This window comes from Vulpes lagopus, chromosome 11 (assembly GCF_018345385.1).
Source record: "Vulpes lagopus strain Blue_001 chromosome 11, ASM1834538v1, whole genome shotgun sequence".
NCBI classification, from domain to species: Eukaryota; Metazoa; Chordata; class Mammalia; order Carnivora; family Canidae; genus Vulpes; species Vulpes lagopus.
Window position 1 is genome coordinate 98113204 of NC_054834.1, and position 11052 is coordinate 98124255.

Here is an 11052-nt window from a genome sequence, read left to right on the forward strand (position 1 = left end):
GTGTAGTGACTCAGCACTTCATACAACACCCAGCCACCCAGCGCTCATTGCAACAAGCGCCCTCCTTGATCCTCATCACCCCCCAACCCTCTCCCCCCCTTAGAGAAACATTCCCTTTTAAGGTATGAAGGGTCTTCACACCCAGCCTGGGCTCTGCTCATAAGAGCGAGGATCTGTCATCAGTTTCGGCTAAATCGTGGCCCGTGGGCAGAAGCCATTGCTAGGAGCAGAATCTTGCACATCATTTTGGGTCCAGGTCCCGAAGGGACGGTGACTAGTCTAGAGGGTGAGCCACTGCGGGAGGTGGGGACTTCTGTTCCTAGCAGCTCCAACAGCCTCTCTCTTAAAGGCGAGGTCTGTGCCAAGAAGGGCTTTGAGTTGGCCATACCTGCCCACGAATCCTGGTACTGCTACTTCCTCGCTTCCCGTAGGACATTAGGCTACTTGTTTATTTCTTTTGAAAATTATTGGTTTGTCTGCAAAATGAAGATAATAAAACCTCTTCTCGTAAGGCTGTTGTGGGCGTTAAAGTGGAAGGTGCGTTGCAAGTGTGTAAGGTCGACATGTGAGAGCATAAATGGGGGTGCTGTTAGTAAGTACACCAGGACCACCAGCGTGCCCACAAAGCGGGCCGTACGGTCTCCCCAAGTGAAGAGCACATGCGAGCTGCGAGGTGAGGGATAGTTTAAAATCCTTTTGATTTTTACATCTGCTTAAGATAGGATTGCCAGGTTTAGCAAAAGAAAGCCTGTCTGAAATACTGCATGGGATGTACTTACGCTAAATTATTTGTTTATCTGAAATTCCAGCTTAAGTGGCTATATTGTACTTTCTCTGGCAACTCTTGTCTGAGTATTGGGCCACAGGAAGTTAAATGATAAAAGTAAAACTCTGTTGTAACTAATGCCAGGGAAGGGCTTGCCTCCTGGAAGCAAACTGTTGCATTACTGTTTTTCTCCCCCGGAGTTTGAGGCTGGTCTTTGGAGAAGGGGAAGAGGACCTGCATGAGGGCAAGGGAGGTGATGGAAAGGATGGAGGGCCTGGGGAAGGTGACTAAGAGGGCACCTGGGTGGCTCCATAGGTTAAGTGTCTGCCTTCTGCTCAGGTCATGACCCCAAATTGAGCTCCCTGGTCAGCAAGGAGTCTGCTTCTCCTTCTCCCTCTCACTCACTCTCTTTCAAATAAATAGAATCTTAAAAAAAAAAAAAAAAAAAAAAAAGGTGACTGAGAGATCCCGCTGAGGATGAATGAGGTCCTCCAAATGAGGACCCCCTTTGATTTCAGGGCCTAGAGGTTTTCTTAAGAGACTAAGGACAGAACGACCCTTTTGGGGGAAAGAGTGAAGAGGCGATTGGAAAGCTAATGGTCAAGGTGATGAGTTGTATCTTCAATGCCATGAAGGGTGGGAGGGTAGTGGCTGGCAACTGATACAATGGTTTGGGGTTGTCTATCTGGAACCTAACCTTCTCAGCTGAAGTTAATGACTTGGTGTGGCCAGAGAAGGATAGCAGGTCTTTTTCTTTAGCTCAAAAGTGGATTTAAGAGCTTTCCCTCTCCTATTGGTGTGAGAAAAGGAGGGAGATGAGCCACAGCCACCCACACACTTGGCAGTACACCCTCAGGCTATAGGAAGGAGTGGACACTGGGCTTCCATGGGCCCCTCGGGAGGGGCAGCTGCCCCAAGGCCTTAGTCCTGACTCACAGGGACACCTGCCCTTTGTGACAGGGCTCTCCTGGGACACTGCAGAGCCATGACTAACTAATGTGAGCACCTGGGCTGTCCCTGGGAGGGCTGGCCTCTCAGTCGGGCCTGGGGCTGTCAGCCCCTTCTGACACCTCACAGAGGGACTCTCTCTTGGGGAGAGGGTGGTGTATGTAGCATGATGGAAGGAGTGACGTGAGGGATGCAAATTTTAAGGTCCTTTAGCACTTCTTGGTGGATTTCTTTCATATTGCTGCCCACAGGCCTTCAGTCTAAGCTCCTACACACACATGTGCAAGCATCCCTGTAGCTCTGTCTGAGAGGAGCCACCGAGAGCCTTTCCTTCTCTAATCTGAGTCCCGGAGTGGAAGGGAGAGAAAGCCATCATCAGCCCCTTCCTGAAATCAGTTGGCGGGGTTGTGTGGCTGCGATCAGGATAAAGAACTATCTGAAAGGCCTTTGAAAAAGCAAAGCTGGTGCAGCTGCAAGCGCTTACTCTGTGCTGTTCGCCTGGTGGTCAGGAGAGGGGAGAAGGCCACTCCCCAACGTGGGGTCAGTTCCTTTGTTTCTCTCTCCCCATCTTCCCCCTCACCCGTACAAGGCTCTCCCACAAACCCCCTGCTGCCCGGACACCCAGACCACACACTTGGACCCAGACGTGGGAGGAAGTGAGGGGTGGATAGAAGTGCACCCACCTAATACCCATCTGCCACCTACCTCTTCCCGTGCTTGGGTTTTGGCATCAGCTGATTTCCATTTCAGCTCCTGTCCCCCAGGAAGTGGTTTCTTTTTTTTTTAATAATAAATTTATTTTTTATTGGTGTTCAATTTGCCAACATACAGAATAACACCCAGTGCTCACCCCATCAAGTGCCCCCCTCAGTGCCCGCCACCCAGTCACCCCCACTCCCTGCCCTCCTCCCCTTCCACCACCCCTAGTTCATTTCCCAGAGTTAGGAGTCTTCCATGTTCTGTCGCCCTTTCTGATATTTTCTACCCATTTCTTCTCCAGGAGGTGGTTTCTTGAACATTCTCACATACTACAAGGCACCCCTGAGTGAGAGAATTAGCACATAAAAAGAAACTCTTGAATCCAATAGAGGAGAAAGGTGGGCAGAGGATGTGTTAGGTGGGTGCCCCCAGGCACCCTCCACTTTCTCCAGTTCCCTGATCCAAGTGTGTGGTTCTGATCTAGAGTTCAATGTAGTCAACAAAAAAAATTCTTTGCCTGACCAACTCAGTAGAGCGTGCGACTCCTTTTTTTTTTTTTTTTTTAAGATTTTATTTATTTATTCATGAGAGACACAGAGCCCATTGTGAGACTGGATCCCAGGATTTGGGGATCACAACCAGAGCCAAAGGTAGGTGCAGATGCTCAACCACGGAGCCACCCAAGTGTCCAAGCATGCGACCCTTGATCTCAGGGTTCTGAGTTCCAGCCCCACATTGGGTGTAAATTACTTAAAAATAAAATCTTTTAAAAAAAGTATTCTGAGATTATGACTTTTTTTTTTACTTCCTGGTGTTAAAATTCATTTTTTCCATAAAATGAAGAATCATAAATGACTTGAAGCTCTATTCATAGTTAACAAAATATGATATTGGTAACTGCATGTCAGTCCCTGAAAAAAGATTTTTTAGAATATATTTAATGTAAAATCCCCAAGTCTGGGTACCACGGGTTCAGAATGTTGTCCGCCCTGGGTGGCGAGGCCAGAGCAGGCATCCAGGTATCTGATATGGTGCCTTCCAGGGAGCACCTGTGCAGTCCAGCATCCTTTCATGGCAGAAGGGAAGGTGTGGAGCAAGCTCTTTCTGACATCATGGATTCTAGGGTAAAATAAGTCTTAGTTTCCATTTGTACTCTTATACCACAAAAAAATTTGATTAGAAGAATTCAACATCCATTTTGGCAGCAACTAAACACATGGCTACATCTCCATTTCTGAGTTATGTACACAAAGCTGCTAAAATACTCTTCTCCATTAGAATCTGTTTTTAATTAGCTGAGGAGCTTTATTGCTTTCTGATTTGAATTAGATTAAATTGAACAGATATGCATTTGGATACCAACTGGACAAAGGCAGAATGAGGGGCTCTGGGGAAACCGAGTGAATCAGATGTGGCTGCTGCCCTCAAAGAGGTTCTAGTCCGACAGGGTGATAAGAAACTGCTTGATAACGGGAAGAAGAGGGGAGAGGCATGAGAAGCCTATCTTAGGGTGCGAGGGGGAGGTTCAGAGGAGATAGAGGGCTAGTGGACAGGGGGCCGGGAAAAGCATTATAAGAAAGGTGACATCTCGGTGGACCAGCCCTTGTGCGCAATTTGGGAGCAGCGACTGTGTACATCGCTCTAGCGTTCCTAGGAACTGGTATCCAGTAAGTGCTCAATAAATGTTTGAAGGATTAATCAAACATTATTGGCAGTGGGTGTTCTGATTAAAAATGACTTACTGAGCACTATGCTTTTCTTAGGCTTAAAATATTTGGGAACAGTTCTTCATTTAAGCAAGTTTTATGTGCATTAAGGGATGATTTTCCGTTAGTTCAGTGGCTGCAATACTTACTTTTCAGCACAAGAGGGAGCTGCTGTCTAGTTTATTTAACTAAAATGGTATTTCTCTAGGTTTGGCCCATCTTCTCAAATTACAGTGCAGTGTATTGTGTCACCCTCCCTAAAATGGCCCACCAACCGAAAAATCCTATTACAGTATAATAGCATTATTATCAGTGGTGCATTGTTTTCCTAAAGGAATTTCTCCTAAATTATATGATTAGTAGGAAGAAAAGGTAGCATTTGAAATATATTATAAACACCTTAGACCAGGCTGGGGGTGGGGGGAGGGGGTTCTTCAGGGCCCTAAACAAATCCAGGGTTTCCCAGTATTGGAAGCTGTGTTAGGAAAATGCCTCAAGAGCGGCCCTGGTGGCGCAGCGGTTTAGCGCTGCCTGCAGCCTGAGGTTTGATCCCGGAGACCTGGGATCGAGTCCCATGTCGAGCTCCCTGCATGGAGCCTGCTTCTCCCTCTGCCTGTGTCTCTGTCTCTCTTTCTCTCTGTGTCTCTCATGAATAAATAAATAAAATCTTAAAAAAAAAGTTGAAAAAAAAAAAAGGAAATTGCCTCAAGGCCTCATATGTTGGCCACAAACCTGAGATAATAGCCATTTCCATCAAGTTTTCATGAAGGTCAAAGTCTACCTGAGATGTTGGCTGAGTCCAGGCCTTCAAACTTGGGATGTATGGTTTCTTTCACCAGGAGCTGCAAAAAAAAAAAAAAAAAAAAAAAAGACAATGAGGTAGCCAGAACCCGAGTGTATATCTTGATTAAGAACACATGGTATTTATAGTAATCAGAACTTAGTGGTGTGGGGGTGCCTGGGTCTCTGAGTCCTGGGATAGAGACCAACGTTTGGCTCCCTGCTCAGTGGGGAGCCTGCGTCTCCCTCTTCCTCTGCTCCTCCCCTATCCTCCACTCGTGCTGCTCTCTCTCTCTCAAATAAATAAGATCTTTTTTTAAAAGATCTAATTTATTTGAGGCAGAGAGGAGCACAGGGAGAGGGAGAGAATCTCAGGCAGACTCGGTGCTGAGCGTGGAGCTCAGTCTCATGACCTTGAGATCATGACCTGAGCAGAAATCAAGAATTGGATGCTTAATGGACTGAGCCACCCAGGCACTCCAGGACCAGGCCTTCTTGATTTTTGTGTCCCCTGCAGAGCCTAGTCCAAGGTCAGGGGGCAATTTATTTGTGTTTAGAAAAAATACCACACCCAAGGGTGACAGATAAACTAGGAGGAAGAATTGGGGTCTTAATACTTAAACTCAAGAGTTTGTTCCTTGTTTTTGGTTGGCTGGTTGTTAAATCTTAATGCTCTAGTCAAGAGCTAGTAGGTGTGGTGAAGAACATGGACTCAGGTGTCTTGGGTTTAAATTGCAGCTGGGCTGTTTCTAGCTCTGTGGTCTTGGGCAGGATTCCTGTCCTTCCCATGTCTCAGCTTCTTCATGAGAACGTAGCATGCTGGATTTATTACTTGTAAAGTCCTCAAAACAGTGCCTGGTATGTAGTAAATACTATTAGTAATTATAAAATAGAGTAATTATACTTAGTGAGATGTAGTCAAAATATACTTTGATTCATTAAAAGCCAAATAAAACTTGAAAGAAATGTATCAGAGTTGGGTTGATGAAAATATTCTGGGGGACGCCTCGGTGGCTCAGCAGTTGAGCATCTGCCTTCGGTTCAGGGCATGATCCTAGAGTCCCAGGGTCGAGTGCTTCTCCCTCTGCCTGTGTCTCTGCCTCTCTCTCTGTGTTTCTCATGAATGAATGAATGAATGAATGAATGAATGAATAAATAAATAAATAAATAAATATCTTTAAAAAGAAAATGTTCTGGAATTATCTGGAATTGATGGTTACACAGCCTCATGAATATACTTTTAAAAACACTGAATTGTACACTTTCAAATAGTGAGTTTTATTATATATAAATTATACCTCAATAAAATATAACAAAAATTGAATGAATATATGTACCCTGTCCTCTCCTGGGCTTCAGGGAGGAAATACCCAAGGCTGTGTTTAGGACACAGCCTTTGCCCTGGAGGGTATTATCTCAGGGGCACCTCCAAAGCATTCTGCTCACCACCCTCCCCTTGTTGTAGGCCCCCTGAGTGCTGGGTGGGCCACTTCCACAAAGTGGTTTAAATTTGAAGTGGGACACTTCCCCTGGGCTGGGGCTTGGTTCGAGGAGGGAGCTAGGAGCCTGGGATGTTGGTGGGGAGAGATGGTAGTAGTCCTCCAAGAGGCAACTAGTATCTCTATTGTGGCAAAGTACACACAACAGTTACCACTTTAACCATCTTGCAGTACACATTTCAGCAGCACTAAGTACATCTGCAAGGCTGCAACCATCACCACTCCACTTCCACAACTTTCCATTACCCCAAAATAAAACTGTACCATTAAGCAATAACTCACCCCTCCTCCCACTCCTGGTGTCACCAAACAATGTCTATGGCTTGCAGTTTTTGGGAACTGTTTTAGATTTACAGAGATTACAAACATAGTTGTCTTAGTCTGTTTGAGCTGCTGTAACATAGTACCACAGACTAGGTGGCTTAATAAACAGGAATTTATTTCCCACGGTTCTGGACGCTGGAAGTCCAATATCAGGGTGCGGGCTTCACTAGGCTCCGGTTCCACTGCACTCTTTAGAGTTGCAGACTGCTGACTTCTGGCTGTGTTCTCATGAGGTGGAAGGGATGAGCTAGCTCCCTGGGGCATCTTTAACAAGATCATCCATGTCATATGAGAGCTCCACCCTCATGACCAGTCACCTCCCAAAGGCGCCACCTCCTGATACCATCACACTGGGTCTGAGTTTTCAACTTGAGTTTTGGGGAGATACAAGCATGCAAACCATACCAGTAGAACCAAGAGGTCCCAAATGCCCTTCACCCAGCATCCATCAGTGTTCACAGAGCCATGGTACATTTGTCAAAACTAAGTAATTAAGATTGGTACAATACTCTTAACTAAATAATAGACTTTATTCAGATCGCCCCTCATTTCCACCAAGGTCCTTTTCCTGTTCCAGATTCCAATCCAGAATACACATGGCAGTTAGCAGCTCTGCTCTGTATTTGCTGAGACACTCCTGGCACTTTGCTCTCTGGTCCTCAGCTGTCTCATGTGTCCAGGGGGAACCACTTTAGTGCAGCCTCCACCTAACCAGGCACAGTGAAGATCAAAGGGGGTAGGAGAGGGGAGAGCGTTTTGTGAGCTGTAAAGCTTCACGCCAGTATAAAGGATTGTTACTGAAGCCTGCAGGGTCCTCTCTTCACCACTGGCCACTGGGTTTGAGGCCTCTTGCTGACTTAGCTGGCATGGGCTTTGGAAGGAGGCTTTCCTACCAGGCTTGCCCTAGCTGGGGGACTCCTGGTACTCCAGGCCCTGTAGGCTGATTGGGGGGTGGGTATCACCTGATGACCAAGGGCTTTGGGGGGCCTCCTCCCAGTGCTTCCTATGTGTTTGAAAAGCTCCTCTGGGTGCTGCCAGCTTCAAGCTGGGGTGGAGGAGGTTGGAGGTTACCGACTCTGCTCTCCCCTGGGCATTTGAAATGACCAGTGCAGTGCCAGCAGGCCACAGAGCACCATGAGTTGGCTTAGCTGCTTTTTGATTCTCTCCTGGTTGGGGAAGGGGAGGGGTGGTGGGTGGAGGGTACAGGGGTGAAATGCTGAGTCTATTTTGGGAGGTTGCAGGAGTCTAGCTTGGCATGCGTTCTCTAATCTTGGCTCCCTCTGGGGTTTCCTGGAAGGATTTCCCATCTTCCCATAGCCACTCTCTCCCACACTGCTTCCTTAGTGCTTATAGTTGACTAGTGGCCTCAAAAGGTATGTCTCAGTCCCAACCCCTGGTACCTGTGAATGTGATATTGTTTGGAAATAGGGTCTTTGCAGTTGTAACCGAGTTAAGGATCTTATGATGAGATCATCCTGGGTTTAGGGTAGGTCTTAAATCCAATGACAAGTGTTCTTATAAAGGACAGAAAAGGATGGGGATCCCTGGGTGGCTCAGCGGTTTGGCGACTGCCTTTGGCCCAGGGCGTGATCCTGGAGTCTCGGGATCAAGTCCCATGTCGGGATCAAGTCCCATGTCGGGATCAAGTCCCATGTCGGGCTCCCAGTATGGAGCCTACTTCTCCCTCCTCCTGTGTCTCTGCCTCTCTCTCTCTCTCTCTCTCTCTCTCTCTCTCTCATAAATAAATAAATAAATAAATAAATAAATAAATAAATAAATCTTCAAAAAAAAAAAAGACAGAAAAGGAGAAGATACAGAGAAGACGGCACGTGAAGATGGAGGTAGAGGGTGGAGTCCTGCCATGAGCCAAGGGATCCCAAGGGCTGCCAGCAGCCACCGGAAGCTACAAGTGAGGCATGGAACTAATTCTCCCCGGAACCCCCAGAAGGAATCAGCCTGTTAACACCATAATTTTGGACTTCAGGCCTTGTCTTAGCCATGCTGCCATAACCAGATACCAGAGTGGGTGGCTTAACCGACAAATTTATTTTCCCACAGTCTTGGAGGCTGGGAATCTGAGGTCAGGATGCCAGCGAGGCTGGGCATTGGTGAGGGCCCTCTCCTGGCTTGCAGGTGGCCGCCTGTGCGCCGTGTCCTCATTTGGCAGCGAGTGGGAAAGAGAACAAGTGTTTCTCCTTCGAAAGCACTGATCCTGTTGTGGGGATCCTACTCTGTCATCCTCATCTAAGCCTAAATTCCCAAAGGCCCCATCTTCAAATACCATCACACCGAGGGTTAGGGCTTCAGTGTACAAATTTGGGGAGTTTGCCATTCAGTCCATAGCAGTCCTCAGAGCTGGGAGAGAATAAATTTCTGTTTTAAGCCACCCAGCTTGTGGTACCCTCTCCTCACAGAAACCACCGGAGCAAAAAAAGACTTAGGGGCTATGGTTTGGGGGTCACAGCAAGGGCACTGGCTTGGGGAGGCTGTGGATGCACATGAATGCTGTGACAGTGACCTGGGCTCATGGGATCCAGACTCAGTGACCCTGGGAGGACCAGCGCTGGGCAGAGGTGGGCCAGGGCTGCTGTGGACACCCTTTGTCTTTAGCTACAGCATTGAAGATGGGGCCCCAGTACTACAATTGAAGGTGATTCATTAGCACGGACCCTTCCTGGGTCTCTTGCTAGGCTCTGCAGCTGGCACTGAGTACCTGGGCCTGCAGGACGAGCTGGGCCAGACAGCCCCGCACTTAGCAGCCAGCCTGCAGAGTTATCCATGGTGCAGAAGCTCTGTGTGGCACACACTGGGTTCCACAGCAGAGCATGGGCCACCCAGTGCGCTCCTGGCCTGCTGCCTGCATGGCTCCAGTCCCCACCCGACCCCTCCCTACGCAGGGCCCAAGCACATCCTTAGCAGCAACCCAAGAACCAGCTTGGAGAAGTTAGAGGAAAGTGAGAAGGACCAGAAGCTGCAGGCTGAAAATGAAGGACCACTGCCCAGGCCATGTGGCCACCATCCTCGAAGAGGCAGGCACGGTCTGGTTACTCCAGGAGCCCCACATGGCTGAGCTGCTGGAGATCCTCCCGAGGGCAGTCTCAGAGCCTGCTACCCTCCCCCCATCTGTGGCCGCACCCCAGCAGGTGGCACCATGCTCGGGGCCCCAACCCACCCCTGCCTGGCTCTTGCAGCGCAGTGGTGACAGTGACAGGATGAGGAGTGGGGGAAAGACCAAGCCACCCAGCTGGGAGGCCGGGGTAAATCAGCAGGCAGGAAAGGGGGGAAGAGCTATGAAGGGGAGCGTTGAGACCGACCTTGGGCTGCCACAGAGGGAGAACATGGGCTGCAGTGAGGACAGACCCAGCAGGGGGGATGGGAAGAAATTAAGGCAATGGCACAGGTGCAGGAGAGACCATGGCTGTGGTGACTGGTATACGCAGGTGGTGGTAGGTGGCAGCATGGGGCGAGTTTGGGGGCAAGAGTCAGAGAACTCAGGCTGTAGGAATAGGAGCATAACCTCCGGCAGCAGTGATCGGAAGGTGGGTGGTGGTGGGGGAAGCCCTTGGCCAGCAGGAAGGAGGTTTAGTTGGAAAACCCGGGCAGCAGAGACTCTCCCTTGGGCAAGGGACAGCCCTGAGTGGTGGGACTGGAGGAATTTGGGTAGAGGTGGGGGGAGAGACCTCAGGTGGCTGCGGCGGCCCAAGAACAGGCGTGGGCCTAGAGCTCAAGTAGCAGCTGTGGGAGAAATGACCTCGAACATGGTGGTTTGAGAGCCAGGGGAAGAAACTGAGGCTTGAAGACAAGACCCGGTTCCTAAGGTGGGGTAGGTTTAGGGGGGCAGCGGGCGAGGATGCCTGAGCCCCTCTGCCTGGCGCCACTACCCCCAGGAGGAATACAATGGCCATGTGGTCCCTAGTGGCCGAAGCCAACACTGCCACCTGCCACCCAGCCTCAAAATCGCTCCCTGATGACTCCATCTGATTTGTTTAAATGTTAACATAATTTCTGATTTAAAAAACAACAACAACAACAACACAAAAACAACCTCCCAGTTCTGACACCTAGGGGCAGAAAAAGAGGAGACCTAAAGATCAGAGCTCTGGATAGTTCTGCGTCCACCCTCAGTCTGTAAATGCACCCCCATCAGCACTTACCTGCCTGTGTCACGGTTCCAGGATGCTCCTTACTTCCCAAGAAGGCCTCCTGCTATGCAGACACCCTCATCGACAGAGCTGCACGGGTGGGCACAGGGGGGCCAGGCCCTCAGCAAACGCCTCTCGCCCCTCAGTGGGGAGACAGATCCCAGCACCCCCTGCCTCCCTTCCCATTG

The 11052-nt window shown here is 49.0% G+C and overlaps 1 protein-coding gene across 1 annotated transcript in view; it reads left to right on the forward strand.

The window, feature by feature from the left end:
• LOC121471696 overlaps positions 1-11052 on the forward strand; it is a 77525-nt gene that overhangs the window by 26794 nt on the left and 39679 nt on the right. The window lies entirely within an intron of this gene.